General features: G+C 40.6%; 1 protein-coding gene across 1 annotated transcript in view; it reads left to right on the top strand.

The window, feature by feature from the left end:
* The window catches only part of cfap299 (cilia and flagella associated protein 299), a 530,788-nt gene that overhangs the window by 39,430 nt on the left and 470,701 nt on the right, over positions 1-20,657 (top strand). The window lies entirely within an intron of this gene.

Raw genomic sequence — 20,657 nt, 5'->3', positions numbered from 1 at the left:
AATTTGTTGACAACATTCCCAATTTATCAAGTACTTAAAATCTAATTTTAATGGTTCTGATAAATGATCCATCAGGGATTTTATTTCCTGTTTGTAGACATTCACAGTTTACCACAATATACACTTGCTCCAGCTGCCTTACTTGTTTTCTGTGGTAGTATGCCATTTAACTGCCTAATTTCAGGATCTGCTCACCTTTCATATTCGTGGAGAAAGGGACTGCAAATGCTGGTTTGCACTGAAGATAGACACAAAATATTGGAGTAACTGAACAAGCCATGCAGCATATCTGGAGAAAAAGAATAGGTGACGTTTCGGGTCAAACCCCTCTCTCAGACTGGTCCTTATTCATTCCATTGCCATGTTCAAATATTATTTTTCACTATTAGTAGTAAATCTTAAAGCTTGTTGATTGTGCTTGTTTCCGATTTAGACATAGCTATTATCAGAATTAACATATTGCCGATAATAAAATTTCTTATATTTTAATCTCCGATTGCAATCACTTTAAATTGCGAACATTATATTTCAGTTCTGAAGGAGAATTCTTGTCCATAAAATCTTATATGATGTCTGACCTGTTGTGTCTTTCTAGTACATTTTGCTTCGTTGAATTTCAACATCTATTGTAATTTGTTTTTGGAGTATTATTTGATTGTTTTTTAGATGCTACCAATAGCTTCCTCTGTGTTAGTTTCAGAGCTATGCACAAAAATTATCACTTCACTTGATTAGGAAGAATAACTGCACTGACAATTCACATTGTTTCGTCACTTCAAATAGATCAGGTTGCATTTATAACAATGACCGTAATATAATGTAATTGGTCGCAAAGTGTGTTGTGATATCCTGATGTCAATGATAGTCAATGCATTGTAGGGACATAGGGATTGGCCAGGTAATAGAACCCTCGGATTGGGTTACGGTCACGGGGTGAGGAAGCGCGGGGTATTTAAATGCTTGGCGCCAAACGTTAGGTAGAGATTAGATTAGTGAGTGAAGTTAGTGTTTGTCCAGAAAGAAGTCTGTCGCGTTTGTTACGGGTTTTATACTAATAAAGGATTTAGATAATACCACTCGTCTGGACTCACTACAGCATATTGTTTATTAAAATAATTTTCTTTGCCAAAAGGGATGAAAACAGATTGTGTATAAAGAGTTATTTCTGAATTAGAAGACAATGATGAGTGGAAACCATCAGGAGCCATGGTGGAACCTAGCTGTTCTAGATTAGTAATTAGATGAAGCAGTGTAAGTATAATTAACCCAGATTTGTTGATGTTGCAAACTTGGGTGACAATTTGAGTTGCGAAGAGAATGCAAAAGAGCTTCAGACATATATATATATATAAGGAAATAGAAACACAAGAAACGGCAGATGTTGGAATTTTGAATAAAAAATGAAGTGCTGGAAAAACTCAGTGGGTCAGGAAGCTTCTATGGAGGGAAATGGACATGCGTTTCGCGTCATGATCTTTCAGACTGATGGAGTAGTGGGGATAAAGCTGCAAAAGAGAAATAGGGGTACGGTTAAGCCTAGCAAGTGATACGTAAGAGAAGGAAGGGAGATGGGTGATATTACTTGAAATTGGAGAATTTAAAGTTCAGATCATTGGGTTGTATGTTACCCAAGCAGAATACGGGGAGCGGTTCTTCTATTTTATGTGTTGCGTCACATTGGCAGTGGTGGAGGCCAAGGACAGAAAGGTTAGGAATAGGAAGACAATAGACAATAGGTGCAGGAGTAGGCCATTCGGCCCTTCGAGTCAGCACCGCCATTCAATGTGATTGTGGGTGATCATTCACAATCAGTACCCCATTCCTGCCCTCTCCCCATACCCCCTGACTCCGCTATCATTAAGAGCTCTATCTAACTCTCTCTTGAAAGCATCGAGAGAATTGGCCTCCACTGCTTTCTGAGGTAGAGAATTCCACAGATTTACAACTCTCTGAGTGAAAAAGTGTTTCCTCATCTCCGTTCTAAATGGCCGACCCGTTATTCTTAAACTGTGGCCCCTGGTTCTGGACTCCCCCAACATTGAGAACATGTTTCCAGCTTCCAGCGTGTCCAATCCCTTAATAATCTTATATGTTTCAATAAGGTCCCCTCTCATCCTTCTAAATTCCAGCGTGTACAAGCCTAGTCGCTCCAGTCTTTCAACATATGACAGTCCTGCCTTTCCGGGAATTAACCTAGTGAACCTATGCTGCACTCTCTTAAGCGCAAGAATGTCCTTAAATAAGAGGAGGTATATTGCCACAAATGGGAGTTCCAGCAGGCATTGGCAGATGGAGTACAAGTTAGTTTAATATGGTTTAGTTTAAAGATACAGCACCACCTATTCACATTAGTTCTATATTATCCAACTTTCTCATTGACTCTCTAAACACCAAGGGCAATTTTACAGTGGCCAATTAATCTACAAACCTGCATGTCTTTGGATGTGTGAAGAATCCAGAGCATTCGGAGGAAACCCACGTGGTCATAGGGTGAACGTGCAAATTCCACAGACAGCACCCGAGGTCAGGATTGAACCCAGCTGTCTGCCGCTGTGAAGAAGCAGCACCACCAGCTGCACCACTGCAGGGCAAAACATCTGCCAGATCTATGTTTGGTCTTGCCGATGTTGATATCGTTGCATCCGAAGCACTAAATGCAATTGACAAGGTTGGAAGAAACACGTATACCTCTTTCTCCCTGGGTGGAGGTGAGAGAAGAGAGGTGCAAGGCCAGGGGTTATATCTCCTACAGTTTCAATGGAAAGTACCTGTGTATGGAGTGGTTTGGATGGGAAGGGATGAGCAAACCAAGGAGTTGTGGTGAGGATGGTCTCTACAGAAAGCAAGAAGGGGTGGGGAGAGAAGATATGACTGGTGGCATCACGTTGAAGCTGGTTGAATTGTCGGAGAATGATGTGTTGGATGCAGAGGCTGGTGAGGCGAAAGGTGAGTATTAGGGGAACTCTATCCTTGTTCCATCTGGGGTGAAGGGGTGCAAGAGTAGAAATATGTGAAACTGGGAAGGTACCGGTGAGTGCTCCCTCCACAACAGCAGGGGAAAACAGTGTTTATTGAAGAAATAGGACAACTTAGATATCCTAGAGTGGAAAGTCTCATCTTTGGAGCAGATGAAGCAGTGACAGAGCCAATGAAAGTAAGGGATGGCATGCTTGCAATAATCAGGGTGGGAGGTGCTGTATCAAAGTAGTGTGGGAAACAGTGGATTTGTAATAGACATCACTAAATAGTCTATCCCTGTGAATTGACACACAGAGATTGAGAAAGAGAGGTGGCAGATAGTCCATGAATTTGAGGTCAGGGTGGAAATTAGTCGTACAGATGATGAAATCAGTGACATCTGAAGAAGGGTCTCGACCTGAAACGTCACCCATTCCTTCTCTCCTGAGATGCTGCCTGACTGATGAGATGCTGAGTGCTGATGAGATGCTGAGTTACTCCAGTATTTTGTGATACCTTTGATGAAATCAGTGAGTTCAGTTTGGATGCAGCAGGCAGCCCCAATGTAATTGTCGATGTTGAGTAGGAGTCACAGAGTTGTACTTGGAAACAGGCCCTGCTGCCCACTTTGTTCATGCCAACCAAGTTAGCATGCTGGGTGAGTCTCATTTGTTGCATTTGACCCATATCCCTCTAAACCCTATCCAATTGTCCTTTTAAACATTGTAATGGTATCCGCTTCTCTAGCTTGCCCTGGCAGCTTATTTCAGATATGGACAACCCTTTGAGTGAAAAGGTTGTCTCTGAGGTACCTCTTAAATTTCACAGTAAGCCTATGTCCTCTAGTTTTAGAATCCTCGGCTCTGGGGGAAAAGACTGTGAGAGTTTACTTTATCGAAACCCTGCATAATCTTGTACAGGTTAATCCTTTTACTGAAGATAGACACAACAACCTGTAGTAACTCAGCAAGTCAGGTAGCATCTCAGGAGAAAATGAATAGGTGACATTTGGGTTGAGACCTTTTTTCAGAATGAGAGTCAGGGGAAAGGGAAACGAGACATACAGATGGTACACAGAACAAATGAATGAAAGATATGCAAAAAGCAATGATAATCAAGGAAAGGTAGCGCCCACAATGGTCCATTGTTGGCGGTGGGGTAGGTGATAACAATTTATACAGACAGTGAAACTTAACAGGACGACGGTGAACCTAGTATGACAACTAGGGTAGGGGAGGGACGGAGTGAAAGGAGATGCAAGGGTTACTTGATGTTATAGAAATTAATATTCACACTGCTGTGATGTAAGTTGCCCATGCAAAATATGAGGTGCTGTTCCTCTAATTTGCATTTGGCCTCACTCTGATATTGGAGGAGGCCCAGGACGGAAAGGTAAGTTTGGGAATGTTAAAGTGTTTTGCAACTGGGAGAACTCGTTGGCCAAGGTGGACTTAGCATATTACACCTCAGCCCCCTATGCCCCAAAGAAAAAAATCTTTGTCTATCCAACTTCTACCTAAAATTCAAGCCCACAAGTCCAGGTAATATCCAGGGGAATCTCTTGTGCAGCCTTTCTAATTTAATGAGATTCGTCCTAAATGCTGGATGACCAGAACTGCACACAGTACTCCATATGTGGTCTCACCACTGTCTAGATTCCATGCAAACTAATCTTGCAGGCAATCCTACCATGTAGGACCTTGACAAATACCTTGCTAAAGTGATATTGAGGACATACATTGCCCAACCCTCATCAATCCTCTTGGTGACCTCGTCAAAAAAGTCGATCTGATTTGTGAGACTTGATTTCCCATGCAAAAGCCATGACCATCCCTAATCAGGCCATGTCTATCCAAAAGCTGATAGATTCTGTCCCCAAGAATCACTTCCAACAGCTTTCCCACCACTGACGTCAGGCTCATCAGTCTGTAGTTCCCAGTCTTGTCTTTGCTGCCCTTCTTAACTAATGGCACAACATTAGCCACGCTCCAGTCTTCCAGAACTTCACCTGTGAAGATTTGTAAATATCTCTGCAAAGGCCCCTGCAGTTTCCTCCCTGATTTCCACAAAGTCCAAAGAAGTACAGTCTAGGAAAGATGAGGGGAAGAATTATCTGTCCAGATCCCCCCAAGAGGGATGCCTATATTCTCTAGTTTAAAAGAACTAAATGTGATTTTATTGAAATATACAAAATTATGTTGGGCTTATGCATAGATGCAGAGTTGATGATTTCCTTAGCTGAGGTATCTGGAACTAAAGCTGACAGGCACAAAATAAGTTGTTTCCCTGGAGCAGATAGTAAAGAGAAGAAATGTCTTCATCTAGAGAATGGCGGATCTTTGGAATTCTTTACACGTGAAGTCTTTGGAGCTTTGTTCATTGGGTTTATTCAAGATAGAGATTTATAGCATATAGATATTAAGAAAATTAAAGGAAAATATAGGAAAGAGGATTGAGGTGGAACATGTGTCATAATGTTTATGAATTATGCAGCTGGCACAAGGGGTCTCTGCTTCTATTTCTTATATATTTTGGAAAAAAAAGAATTAGGCTTTATTATTATCAATTGTAACTTAGCATTTATATTTATGGAAAACTCCACCCTGCTTAATTATTAATGTTTTCCTCTAAATGTAAATTCATTCAGCAATTTACATTTTTTGGTCGTTGTTTTTTGATTACTTGTTCAATTGCATTTAGTTTACTTAGAACTCTGTGCTACACTGCATAATGGGAATCACGTTTTCAGTCATAGTTTGAACCTGTAGATTTTGCAGAACAGGAATATATTGTTAATTACTCATGCATGCAATGAGTGCAAAATCTCTCCTTATATGAAATATCCTGCATTAGCCATCTTTCAGAATTGTCTAAATAGGCTTTTTTTGAAAAAACATAAATAGACTAATTTTACAATTCTGTAATGCCAAAATGGCATGGGTAATCTCAGTGTAAATATTTGATCATTGTAATATTAGGAAAATCCTTCTGGATTCATTTATCTTGATGACAAAATTCATGTTTCCTTCTACTTGGAATGCAGAATTGTGGATAAATTATTCATGCATTTACATTAGAATATTTTCTGCGGTTTCTTCAGAATATCTTATGCAGTTGCATCAGAATATATTATGCAGTTACAACAGATTACTTTATGCAGTTGCAAAATGATTCTGAGCTCTGTAAGGGTAAGTGATGTCTAGGTAGACGGAGATAAAGGTCCAAAGATATGCTGAAGCACTCGTAGAAATGTATTTTTTACAGATTTTTGGTGAAAAATGTACATTTTGGATGATAATGGGAATCCTGAATCTGTGCACCAGGAGCACGCAGAAGTAATGCGTAAATGAAAGTAGAAAAGCAGAACCGCACAAAACTGCTAATTTCCTGCCTGTGTCTGTGTTTCTCACATTGGCCTTATTATTGAACCAAAACTCCCCAGAACTTGAGTGGAAGTTATTCGTTCTTGATACTTCGGAGGAAAAATAAAATGAGGGGTATCTGTGGATGAGTGAGCCTGTGTTTTTAACATATTCCATTTTCATTGACTCCTAATGAGATCATGAAATTTCTTGAAACTCTTTTCCATTGCCCAGAGCTTCTCTTTTCAGGTTGAGAAAACTCAGGCTGACTTCTTCCATATTCTTTTTAAATGGCCTCCCTGGTAAACAGGACTCCCGTCTTCAATAATCTCAGTGACCGGCACTTTAACATGCCTTTCAAATGTCTGATGCACCCTCCATCTTCTTTTTTCTCCTCTTTGCCAACTGTAAAATACATTATCGTCGTCTGTATGCCATGGGCAGTATTTCTTTTAGGTTGGACTCCAATCCCTCCCCAGCTGAGGCAAATTGTCAGCAATTCAACATTTCCCTGCTGGGTTTTGACACTTTCTTCAGGTTGTAAAATAAACACTGTTTGAAGGGGATCTGAAATGGCATTAGCACAAGATGCAATAAAAAATTAGCATATCAAAAATTGATGCAATCTAGTTTCCAGGCACATTTCTATATTTGTATAAGAAGGTATTTGATTAAGAGGCTGTTCACTAAACCTGAAACACATGAGATTGAGGGGTTTTGACCACACGAGAAAAAATGGAGTGACAAGAGACTAAGTGTAGGTATAATAGCAGGTACTCGGATGGATCAGGCATGAGTTGTGGAGACTCAAAAGGATTAGCATTGGGGATTTCATCTATTCACAAAATTTAGAAATTACATAGATGATTGATAGTAAGCAACATGTGATAGATGACATTGCTGGTAATGTTAATTAACATAACAATGTTAATAGCATGAGTAGGCATCTGGGAAATAAAACCTCATTGTAGTCAATCATAAAATCACCCACTCCTGTCCAAAAAAGACAAAGTGCAAATGATCTTTTAAGCACTGAAGATATAGAAACAGTAGAACTGCAAAGGATCTTATGGATTTGTGCCCATTTGTGGCACAGCGGTAGATTTGCTGCCTTACAGTGCTTCCAGCCCCGGGACTCAGGTTCGGTCCAGACTACGGGTGCTGTCAGTATGGAGTTTGTACGTTCTCCACATGACCGCATGGGTTTTCTCCAAGATCTTCGATTTCCCCCCACACTCCAAAGATGTACATGTACTGTGTATAGGTTAATTGGCTTGGTATATGTGTAAAAAATTGTCCCTAGTGTGTGTAGGATAGTGTTAATTTGCCGGGATAGCTGGTCGACGCAGACTTGGTGGCCGGAGTTGGTTCCCCGCTGTATATCTAAAGTAAACTAAAGTAAGATCGTCACAATTTTTTTGAAAGATTTGAAAATAAACAAAAATGATAATAGAATACCGACCTATATATCATATCATATCATATATATACAGCCGGAAACAGGCCTTTTCGGCCCTCCAAGTCCGTGCCGCCCAGCGATCCCCGTACACCAACACTATCCTACACCCACTAGGGACAATTTTTACATTTACCCAGCCAATTAACCTACATACCTGTACGTCTTTGGAGTGTGGGAGGAAACCGAAGATCTCGGAGAAAACCCATGCGGTCATGTGGAGAACGTACAAACTCCATACTGACAGCACCCGTAGTCTGGACCGAACCTGAGTCCCGGGGCTGGAAGCACTGTAAGGCAGCAAATCTACCGCTGTGCCACAAATGGGCACAAATCCATAAGATCCTTTGCAGTTCTACTGTTTCTATATCTTCAGTGCTTAAAAGATCATTTGCACTTTGTCTTTTTTGGACAGGAGTGGGTGATTTTATGATTGACTACAATGAGGTTTTATTTCCCAGATGCCTACTCATGCTATTAACATTGTTATGTTAATTAACATTACCAGCAATGTCATCTATCACATGTTGCTTACTATCAATCATCTATGTAATTTCTAAATTTTGTGAATAGATGAAATCCCCAATGCTAATCCTTTTGAGTCTCCACAACTCATGCCTGATCCATCCGAGTACCTGCTATTATACCTACACTTAGTCTCTTGTCACTCCATTTTTTCTCGTGTGGTCAAAACCCCTCAATCTCATGTGTTTCAGGTTTAGTGAACAGCCTCTTAATCAAATACCTTCTTATACAAATATAGAAATGTGCCTGGAAACTAGATTGCATCAATTTTTGATATGCTAATTTTTTATTGCATCTTGTGCTAATGCCATTTCAGATCCCCTTCAAACAGTGTTTATTTTACAACCTTTATTTATCGGAAGGATCAGAATACAAAGAAGTTTTTGCTGCAGCTATGCAAGGTTTCGGTTATGGACCATTAAAAGCAATTCTAAGCACCATAATGAAAGCTTTATGATATTAAGAATAATTGAAATGGCAGATCACTTTTTAGGAACTTTAAGTTGAATGGGAGTGCTTTATAAGTTAGAGGCTTGACAAAGTTCATTAATATGGAGACAGTAAAAACTGCAGATATTGGAATCTTAAGCAAAACACAAAGTGTTGGATGAATGCAGTCAGGCAGCATCTGTTGAGGGAATGGACAAATTACATTTCTGATTGGGATTGAAGAAAGGTCCCAACCCAAAGTGTCATTAGACCTTTCCAACAGATAATGACTGGTCCTTTGAATTCCTCTTGTACATTGTGTTTTGATGAAGATCATGAATACTTAAACATCAGGGTAAAGTCATCTTAAAATCCATTATTGAACCAGCTTTGAGGTTTTTGTACATCCCTTTCTATATGATACCGTTCCAGATCTACACTTTAGCACCAACTATTCAAAAGTAAAGAAAACAAGCAAGGAACAGTGAATGCAATAAAAAGCCAAAAGAAGGCAGAAAGGTGCAGAACAGAGGCTATGACAAAAGTAGAGTTTGGATTAACAGCAACATTTGGCACGTTAGGAATGATTTTTGTAGGCTCAGACTCGCTTTACCAGATCAAGCTGACTGACAGTTGGTGATTCCAAAAGCAAATGCTGGCTGTCAACAATTATTAGCTCAATCTTTACAAAAAAATGTTTTTTATTTACTTACATCCATTTGACTAGTTTAAAATATATCTTGTTATCATTGACTTTTATAAATAGTTTAAAAGCCTTGAACAGTGGTAAAGCCAACTCAGCTCTCATACCCCACTCCACCTCTGGGAATCCTCTTGGATGTGGAGAGTCAGACGTTATAAAGTCATAGAGTGGTAAAGCATAGAAACAGGCCCTTCAGCCCAACTTGCCCACACCGGCCAACATGTCCCCACTAGTCCCACCTGCCCGTGTTTGTCAATATCCCAAACCTGTCCTATCCATGTACCTGTCTAACTGTTTCTTAAATGTTGAGATAGTCCCTGCCTCAACCACCCCCTCTGGTAGCTTGTTCCATACACCTGCCACCCGTTGTGTGAAAAGGTTACCCCTCAGATTCCTATTACATTGTTTCCCCTTCACCTTAAACTTATGCCCTCTGGTCCTCAATTCACCGACTCTGGGCAAGAGACTCTGTGCATCTATCCGATCTATTCCTCTCATGATTTTATATACCTCTATAAGATCACCCCTCATCCTCCTGCGCTCCAAGGAATGGAGTCCCAGCCTATTCAACCTCTCCCTATAGCTCAGGCCCTCTAGTCCTGGCAACATCCTGCACTCCTAGATCTCTCTGCTCTACAACACTCCCTGGAGCCCTACCATTCACTGTGTAGGTTCTGCCCATGTTAGACTTCCTAAAATGCATTGCCTCACATTTCCCTGTATTCCATCAACCATTTCTCAGATCACCTGGCCAATCAATTGATTCTGCTGCAATTCTCCACAACCATCTTCACTATCTGCAAAGCCACCCACTTTTATTTCATCAGCAAACTTGCGAATTGTGCTAAGTATGTTCGCATCCAAACCATGTATATCCTAAACCTCTGAAATGGTTCACTCATTATCTGCAAAAGGTTACTGTTGGCACTTGTAATGAAATATAAACAGGTTTCCTCCCTTACCACTGTAGCTTCCATTCCAGATTTCTACTATCCTCTCTTCTCTTGCTCACTCCTAATCTAACCATTCCCTTATACAATGTTCCAGTAAAGATGAAAAGAATCTCAAGGAATCTTTTGATTTGGCACTTTGTCATCTTTTCAATTCAAAGCAATTTCATTTAAAAATTCATAAAATTTCATCAAAAATAGATAAATTACAGTGGTTAAGCAGGGTAAAAAAAAAATTGTCAGTGTTATTCTAACAGTTCTCTGACAAGTTCTAGAGTAGAGGGCAGAGTTTCAGTTTCAGTTTAGTTTATTGTTACGTGTACCAAGGTACAGTGAAAGGTTTTTGTTGCGTGTTAACCAAGCAGCAGAAAGACAATACATGATTACAATCAATCCATTTGCATGTTAAGGGAATAATATTTAGTGCTAGGTAAAGCCAGCAGAGTCTGAGCAAGGATAGTCAGAGGGTCATCAAAGAAGTAGATAGTAGTTCACCAGTGCTCTCCGATTGTGGTAGGATGATTCAGTTGCCTGATAAAAGCTGGGAAGAAACTGTCCCTGACCTTTGGGGGTGTGCGTTTTTACACTTCTATATCTTTTGCCTGATGGGAGAGAGGAGAAGGAGTGGCCAGGGTGCGACACGTCCTTGTTTATGCTGCTGGCCTTGCCGAAGCAGCATGAGGTATAAATTAAGTCAATAGAAGGGAGGTTGGTTTTGTGCGATGGTCTGGGCTGTGTTCACAATTCGCTGCTTTTTCTTGCGGTCTTGGATGGAGCTGTTCCCAAACCAAGCTGTGAAGCATCTGATATGGTGCATCTGTGGAAGTTGGTGATTGTTATAGACAATAGACAATAGGTGCAGGAGTAGGCCATTCAGCCCTTCGAGCCAGCACCGCCATTCAATGCGATCATGGCTGATCACTCTCAATCAGTACCCCATTCCTGCCTTCTCCCCATACCCCCTCACTCCGCTATCCTTAAGAGCTCTATCCAGCTCTCTCTTGAAAGCATCCAACGAACTGGCCTCCACTGCCTTCTGAGGCAGAGAATTCCACACCTTCACCACTCTCTGACTGAAAAAGTTCTTCCTCATCTCCGTTCTAAATGGCCTACCCCTTATTCTTAAACTGTGGCCCCTTGTTCTGGACTCCCCCAACATTGGGAACATGTTTCCTGCCTCTACTGTGTCCAATCCCCTAATTATCTTATATGTAAATGTAAAAATTGTCCCTAGTGGGTGTAGGATAGTGTTAATGTACGGGGATCACTGGACGGCACGGACTTGGTGGGCCGAAAAGGCCTGTTTCCGGCTGTATATATATGATATGATATGATATGAAGATCCCCCCTCATCCTTCTAAATTCCAGTGTATACAAGCATAATTGCTCCAGCCTTTCAACATACGACAGTCCCGCCATTCCGGGAATTAACCTAATGAACCTACGCTGCACTTTGGCTTGGAGGGGACAAGCCAAACTTCTGAAGCCTTCTAATGAAGTAGAGGTGGTGGTATGCTTTCTTGGTCATTGCTTCAATATGGGTGGTCCAGGAGAGGTTGTTGGTGATATTGACTCCTGGGAATTTGAAGTTTTCAACCATCCCTATTTCGGCACCGTCAATGGAAACTGGGATATGTGTACTACTTTGCTTCCGAAAGTCGAGAGAGAAAGAGAGAGAGAGAGAGGTGTCCAGATGGAAGGATATTTTGGTCAGGAGAAAATATCCTCTGAAAGACAGTAACGTGTGAGTAAAGAATTGGCCAGAGAGTGGAAGAACAGTTCAGGATTATGACATATGTGAAGGTCAATAACATGAGACAGACTAGTATTAAACTTGGATTCTTGCTAGCATTGCCCATTTGAATTGGTTAAATCTTAAGTTGCTTGACATCTAAAAGGAATATAAGTAAGTTATTAATTAAAAAGGCTGGATGAGGCAAAAATAGACAATGCTTGAAGCAGCAAGTCAAAGAACTACGGATAAGGAACAAAGATAACATCTCATGTTGATGATCTGGAAAGTAGAAAGTAGAAAGAGTAAAAGGGAGTTTTCCATAATAGAGTAAAATAAAGCAGAAACATGTGTAAGACAAAGGAAGATGTCTATGGGTTTATAAAAGAATGGATGAGGCTAGAGGAGCTTGTTAATGAACCTCATAGAATCATTAATAACAGCTGGCCAAAGATAACAAACGGTGTTTTTTGATCTGTTGAACTTAATGGTACTTAAAAGAGTAATGTTGAAATGTTCACTCTAATTGACACAGGGTCAATAAAGTTGCTCAATAAGTATAAAATTTAAATTTGACTTGTTTATTTGCCTTTATGTCAATATGGTAATACTCCGCATGGCAGTTCAGCGAGGTTTCAAAGAAAAGGATAGAATGCTAAAAGATCAGAGTAATTTTATCCTCTTTTAATATATTACACTCTAAAACTTCCACTGGTCTTTTTTTGTTTCTCATTTCAAATCATCTGTATCATTCTTTTATTTTATTATTATTAATCTTGCAGCCTTGCAGGTGTAGGTTAATCCACCGATAAGGAGCCAATACAAGAAGCTACTTGGTCATGGCAAAGAAACATTTGTGTGAAATGTGAGTCCTCAGTTAATTAATTGTTTTTAGTTGCTCGATTTACAAATTAAAAAGTTGAAATATACTGTCCATTTCTGTTTAATATCAGATTGCAATGGACATAAGCTTGAGAACATAACTCCCTCCAGCTTGGTGTCCATAATGTTGCCACCTCATTGTTTCAGCTAAAGGCCTTTAGGCAGTAACAGATTTATGTAATGTTTATATCTAATTGTGCAGGAATTTGGATGTAATGGGGAGAATAGCAGATGTTTAATTTTTTTGCATTTTGAATAAACAATGACTAATAATGTGTTAAGTCTTTACACCCTTAGGTTTGGATGGCATTCTAAACCATTAAAAAAACATGCAGTTGTGCTGTGCATAGTCATCTGAGTTTTCAAATTCACTAAAGGCTCATACTGTAATTTCTTTCCTCCTTGCCTTTAGTTATTATGTAGATGTAATTGTACATGTTTTTCTTATATCAGTGATTTTCATAATGAGTTTCATTTGTATCATCCAGACTTCAATTGGAGCCATCAAATGTTATGGTGTTGTTCTGTATCATATGAATGTAAAGTTAAAATAGAGTCAATTGAAAGAAAGATTTTACAAAAATAAAGATTATCTTTTAAAAAATGTTTAATACTGCTATCTTTGTACACATGGTGATATAAATTATATTATATTACATTATCATATTATATTACATTTCTATATCAATATTGAAATCTGCTTAAACTATCAACCAGGCTTTTGTTATTTCTAAACTTACCCATTCCAAAGCACTCCAGACCAACCTCCCTTTTCTAATTGTGAACTTCATATAAATATAAAATTGTTAAAAATTATGTGTCATCTCATACAAATTCCATCAACCATAATCCCTAGACTTGCTGAACTACATTGACTCCTGGTTTAGTAATATCTTGCTTTTTAAATTTTCATTCTCATTTCGAATTACTTGTAGCTTTCCATTGCTTAATCCACCTCCTCTTCTTGAACCTCCTTGTGCCTAATTTTAACCACCTTCACCTTCAGTTTGATCTCCTTTAGTCGTGATTTCTTCCACCAAACTCTGATCTGCAATTCTCTCCTTGAATTACTGAAAGTAAACATGCAGGTACAGCAAGCAGTGAAGAAAGTAAACATGTAGGTACAGCGGGCAGTGAAGAAAGCTGATGGCATGTTGGCCTTCATAACGAGGGGATTTGAGAATAGGAAAGAGGTCCTTCTGCAGTTGTATAAGGCCCTGGTGAGACCACATCTGGAGTATTGGGTGCAGTTTTGGTCTCCTAATTTGAGGAAGGACATCCTTGCTATTGAAGCAGTGCAGCGTAGGATCACGGGGTTAATCTCCGGGATGGCGGGACTGTCATATGAGGATAGATTGGAAAGACTGGGCTTGTATTCACTTGAGTTTAGAAATATGAGAGGGGATCTTTTAGAAACATGTAAACTTATGAAAGGACTGGACAAGCTAGATGCAGGAAAAATGGTTCCAAATGTTAGGGGAGTCCAGAACCAGGGGCCACAGTCTAAGAATAAAGGGGAAGCCATTTAAAACTGAGGTGAGAAAAAACCTTTTCACCCAGAGAGTTGTGAATGTGTGGAATTCTCTGCCACAGAAGGCAGTGAAGGCCAATTCACTGGGTGAATTTAAAAGAGAGTTTGATAGAGCTTTAGGGGCTAGCAGAATCAAGGGATATGGGGAGAAGTCAGGCACAGGTTACTGATTGTGGATGATCAGCCATGATCACAATGAATGGCGGTGCTGGCTCGAATGGCCAAATGGCCTCCTCCTGCACCTATTTTCTATATTTTTATGAATCTTACTACCTCCTATCTACATCAAATTTATCTTTTTGACCAAGCCTCTTATGTCTTAGTGTCAAGCTTTATTTGACTGGAGTCTGCTAAAGCATATTTTACTATGTTAATACTGTGTTAGGGGAGCAATGTAAATACAAAACATTGGTGTTTTATTTGGATTGTCTCCTTTCTCAACTGGTCTTGGGTGCTAGGGGAGCAACGTTGTTAGAATCTATTTCAATGTTACTGAGATAAAGAGAACAAAGAAGATTGTTTAGAGTGGTGGGGTTGGTGGTCAGGGTTGGGGAAGGGAGAGAGACCAGTCTATTCTTGATTACTGTCCAATTATACTTCCAGCAAAACACACTAATTTAGATTTTGTGTGTGTGCAGGAACTGGCCAGGCTGTGAAACTATTCAAATAGCCATTGAAACTCAATTTCCAGTTTCATATCCTAAGAATGGCACACACTTTCAACTTGTTGAAAGAAAACTGAAATAAAGTTCTCACCTTCCACCTGGTATATTCTGACTTGGTTTGAACCTTTCTCTTTGTAAAGGGCTGACCCATATTTTGGCTATTCTTGACCTGAAGATGGGAGTGAAAGTCTAGATAATAGACTTGCCTTCTTAGAAAACATGTTCTCCAAATATGTGGCTTTCCATTTCCTACTGCCCAAATATAACTATCAGAAGATCCACCAGCCTGAAGATTCATGGGGACCATTTTATTTTGAATAAAGGTTTTTTGTCAGTTTGTGCAATAAAGGAATTTGTTGCCTACTTTTGTTATTTTGTAGACGGGTACGAGTTCATAGTTCAGATGATAGGTCATGTAAATGTTGTGATATAAAACGTGCTCTTTACTTGAATTGTGAACAAACAAAAGAAAATCTTCCCCAGATTTTTTAGTTTTCAGTGAACTTGGCTGGTGAATAACCCGTCTGTTATGATGGCAACTCTTAAAGCCCCACACTTCACTTTAAAAGGAATATTTATTGTGATGCCAGTAAAATAAACTAATTTGTTTGCAATCATATTGAAAGAGCATATTAGCAATGTTGCAGTTTTTGAGAGTTGATGGTGCACTGCAGGAATTGCAAAAATGCACAAATAAAAGTACAGATGCCAGATGAAAGGAAATAGAACTGACAAATGGGTATTGGCAATCTGCAGTGGCAAAGACAAAGTACTCTATGCTCTTGGGAGGTAAATTAACAGAGCCAAAAGATGTAATGTGTAGACTGGCCAGTAAACGCCCAATTGTTCCTGTCCTCAAAAACAACAACCATTATGTATTAACTGATAATGGGGACAAAAATAATGATGTATTTTGGTACTATTATTTTCATGTACTGTAAAATCTGGAATTTTCATCAAACTAGCAAAACCTTCTAAGCTCATTTAATATTTGATTTTTTGTCAAGTGATGTGCAAAATAAGCACAAAGCCATTTTCAGTTTAGTTTACATAACTAAGGTTTAGGTTGTAGGCTGAATAGCAGCAACTCTGATGTTGAGAGAAACTGATCCTCTGGTCACGATAAAGGAGTAGGCAAGAGTAAGGAAGATTAAGGGTTAAGTGTATCTTTGGAAGAGCATATGGGATTGAGGAGCAAAGGAAAAGAAAGAAATCAGGAGGGCCAAATTGGTCATAAGATAGCTCTGACAGACAAGATTAAGGAGAATCCAAATGGATTTATATTAGGGGAAAAGGGATAATTAGAGATAATGAACATGTTTCATGTTTCATGTTCATGTTTCATGTATTTTGTGCTTTTATGCATGTTGGCAGGCCAATTTCCCTCCTGGGATAAATAAAGTTCTATTGTAGCGTATCGTAAAATAGTGGCCTCTCTGATCATCTAGGTGTGGAACTACAGGAGTTGAGCATGGCCCTCAAATAATATGACTGTTTTTACAATGTAGGACAAGAAGATGAAGTAACTTGGGACAGTTAATCATGAGTCAAGAGGATATATTGTTATATGTTTTTACATTCATAGTGCCAATTTTTGCGAGGAAATTTTGCCAGTCAATGGAAACTGCAACCTATTCAACTAATCCTTCAATTTCATGGGAAAAAGCATGATTAAAAACACAATGGCTACTACTACGCCGATAGATTTGTACTCTTAAACATCGTATGGTGGACAGAAGCTTTATGTGGTGAAAAGGAAATAAATGGTGGCTTGAAATCTCCACACTGTTAATCATTTCTATGTGAAGGAATTAAGTATAACAGAAATTGCAAAAAAACGATTAAATGAAACTGCACAACAATTTCCTTCAAATGTTGGGCACAGTTGATTAATTCCTAGGAGCCCTGTGGATGCAACTTCATCTGAATAATACAAGTGTTAACCTTTAAATTCTGACACGTAGCAAACATTACAACAGCTGAACATCTGCCTGAATTCACCATAATGCTTGGGAAATTTATTAATGCATGTTATATATCTGCCAGTTTCTGAGGAATCTGATTTTAATCAAGAAACAAAATGCTCATTATATTGGAATTAAAGAGCTAATTCCACAATTCACAGTGGAAAGTGATGCTCACGGGGAGTACATTCTTGGAAATCGTGATTTTTATGTTCAATATTTAAACGGAAATAACAGCCTGCATATCACTGATCCCTGTTTTACAATTAAACGATTTCTTTTGTTCAGTCACCATTGAGAACATGTCAGAAGATGCTTCAGAATCAAGGTTGTAATTGTTTCCATAACATGTGGAAATGTTGTATTAAAATTGTAGGATCCATGATTTTAATTAAATACTTTTGTTACCTCTGGAGATTAGCTAACTCAATCTATTGTTCTCAGTGTAAGAATAAAGAAAGTCGAAAAACTGTAAACAAATTGCAAACTGTTCACCTCAGCAGGGACTAATGCTAAAGGGGGGAATTGAGTCCACCTCCGCGTTTCATGAATTGTACATCTACCCAGATATTTTTTCCCTACTGGTACTTCACATTTTAATTTATAAACCATTAACCATCTATCTTTATAGTGCCGGAGAGCCCCTAAGAGTGGAGGAGGGGGGTGAGGGGGGGATATGGTGGGTTGAAGGGGGATGGTGGATGAGGGGGGGTGAAGGGGGTGTTGAGGGGGGATGGAGTAGGTGAGTGGGGGGAGGAGGCGAAGGGGGGAGTGGGAGAGGGGAGAGTGCTACACCAATGCAGGAGAGCTTTGGGCCCAATGGATGGCCGCCGGATTCGCGCGTGCGTGGTTAGGGGAGGGTTGCCATGTTGTGTTCAACTCCGGCGCGTGTGCAGTTGGGGGAGGGTTGCCATTTTGTGTTCATCTCCGACCACAAGCTTGACGCCTCATTGCTCTGGGTCCCACGTGGGGGGAGCGCCGGCGCGTCCTGATTTGCTCCAGCCGCTCACCCCCATGTGGGGGGTCCATTGATTGGCTACAACCTCCCGCTCGACGCCCAATTGGCCCGGGTCCCCAAGTGGACGGAACGTCGACGCTCTCCGCTCTGAATGTTCGCAGGCACGTCCTCATTTGTTCCTGCCGCTCACCGCCACATGGGGTCCATTGATTGGCTCCGACCTCCCGCTCGACACCCGATTGGTCCGGATCCTACGTGGGGGGAGCGCCAACACTACCCCTCTGATTGGTCGCTGGCAAGTCCTGATTTCCTTCTGCTGCTCAACCCCACGTGAGGTCCATTGATCGGTTAGAACCTCCTGCTCAATTGGCCCACGTCCCCACGTCGGCTCGAATGATTAGCTCCGACCTCCCGTTCGACGCCCGATTGGTCCGGGTCCCATGTGGGGGGTGCATTGACTAACATTATGAATTGCAAAGTCTGTGAATTTTCCTTCTGTACTGCTATGATAATTTTCCTTATGCATGGAAAACTCTGAACATGAATGTGACAGGCAACATACATCAGGATGGCACTTTCTTGATTGTAGTGGTGTCTATGTGGACTCCCATGGGCCAATCACAGGAAAGCAAGCTTGTAGCACACCTGAGAAATCTACTTCTGTGTGACTTGGTAGAATGAAAGTTATGTCCCAAACCAACAACTAGAATTTGAGCTCCCTTCAACTAACTTCACTTAGTCATTTCATTTCTTCTTAATCACACTTATAGTGCACTCCAATCCCCCTAAGTATTAGGGCATGAACTATCTCTCCACCCACAACCAACTCTTAAATCTTAATTGAAACCCTAGGCTGATTCAGAGTTTTATTAGGCGAGTGATAGGATGCATTGTGTTGTTGTGGGTGAGACATGATGTACTGTATCTGGTGGGAGATATAATTGGATAATGCATTCATAAACCTTGACTGTTTATGTTGATTGTTGTTTATGTTGGCTTGCAGTTCTTGAATCGTACCATTGGACTGTGTTTGTTGATGTTCAACTCAGTTGTTACTTAGTCCAATTTCTGCTTAATTGTGTCATCCAAGAACTCCTTATCTATGCCACAGAGGTTGTGGAGGCAAAGTCAGTGGATATATCTAAGGCAGAGATAGATATGATATGACCAGACCTTAAAATGCCCCCACCCTACTTTAGAGCATGGACATTTTTCACCATGTATAACATTTTGTACCAGAACACAATTATGAGCAACAAGTGCCTAAGGATATTGGTTAAATTAAAACCATCATTGGCATATGGTAGATGTTAACATGTGGAAAATATTAACACGAAGAACTATCGCAAGATTTTAATAAAAACTTTCATTGTATCTTCAATGCTGCTTGCATTTCTGCATCAAACTCTTATTTATTTTATTTTAATATTATTTGGAAGTTACTAAAGTGGATTTCTGAGTAATTTAAAAATATTTATTATATTCCCTGAATGTGACTAATTGTAAAGTTCTAATATATTTAGTTCTAGTTGCTTTTAGTGTACAGATCCATCAATGGCTAATCGAATGAATGAATGAATAAGTTTATTGACCAAGTATGTACACATACAAGGAATGTGCCTTGGAGCTCCGCTCACAAATGACAACACAAACACACAGTTAACAATTAAGAATAAAGCCCCCAAACAGTAGCCTCGACATAGGGTGCAAGTTGAATTAAGAGCTAAAATTGGCATGTCGCAAATGTTTTGAGGGGGCGTGGCTGCGTTCTGCAGCTGCGGCTCACCGGCAGTCTCTCTGTCTTTTTTTTTGTTTTTGTCTTTTGTTATCGTTTAAATGTATGTTTTGATTTATTTTTAGCTCTGTATATGTGGGGGGTGGTGGGGGGGTGGGGGAAACCTTTTCTAATCTCCTCCTCAACGGAGATGCGACCTTTACCGTGTCGTATCTCCGTTCGCGCTACGGCCTAACACCATGGAGTCGGCGGCCTCCAGCTGGGATCGACCTTGAAGACTCCGGTCGCAGGGCCTGGACTTACCATCTCGGAGGCTTCGGCCGTGGGTCCTGCAGACCTCAACATCGGGAGTTCGCAGGTCCCTGGCTGGCGACTGGCCTTCGGAAGCTCCAGCCGTAGCAGCTTCGACCGCCCCGGAGCGCGAGGTTTGATCGACACGCTCGCACGGCCTGCATCGCCCTGCATGGCCTGGCTGCGGCACTTTCCATCGCCCGGTGGGGGCTCAGGACCTTCATCGGCCTGCTCGGCTCGCGCCTGGGACTTTCCATCGCCCGGTGGGGGCTTCAAAAGTCGAGGGCCTCAATCGCCTCGTGGCACCACGGGAGAAGGATGAGGAGGAGATAAGACTTTTCTTTGCCTTCCATCACAGTGAGGGTGTGCCTGGAGCAATCACTGTGATGGCTGTTTGTGTTAAAATTGTAATTGTGTGTCTGGTGTTTTTATTGTCTACTGCCGGACCCTGACGTGAGAGGACGCTGGCGCTATTTGTTCGCCGCTTCTCCGTCAGGATAGTTCGTCTGTTTGTTT

The sequence above is a fragment of the Rhinoraja longicauda genome, chromosome 1 (genome assembly GCF_053455715.1).
Source record: "Rhinoraja longicauda isolate Sanriku21f chromosome 1, sRhiLon1.1, whole genome shotgun sequence".
NCBI classification, from domain to species: Eukaryota; Metazoa; Chordata; class Chondrichthyes; order Rajiformes; family Arhynchobatidae; genus Rhinoraja; species Rhinoraja longicauda.
Note: the sequence above shows the minus strand (reverse complement) of the source record. Positions and strands in the feature narration are given on the sequence as shown.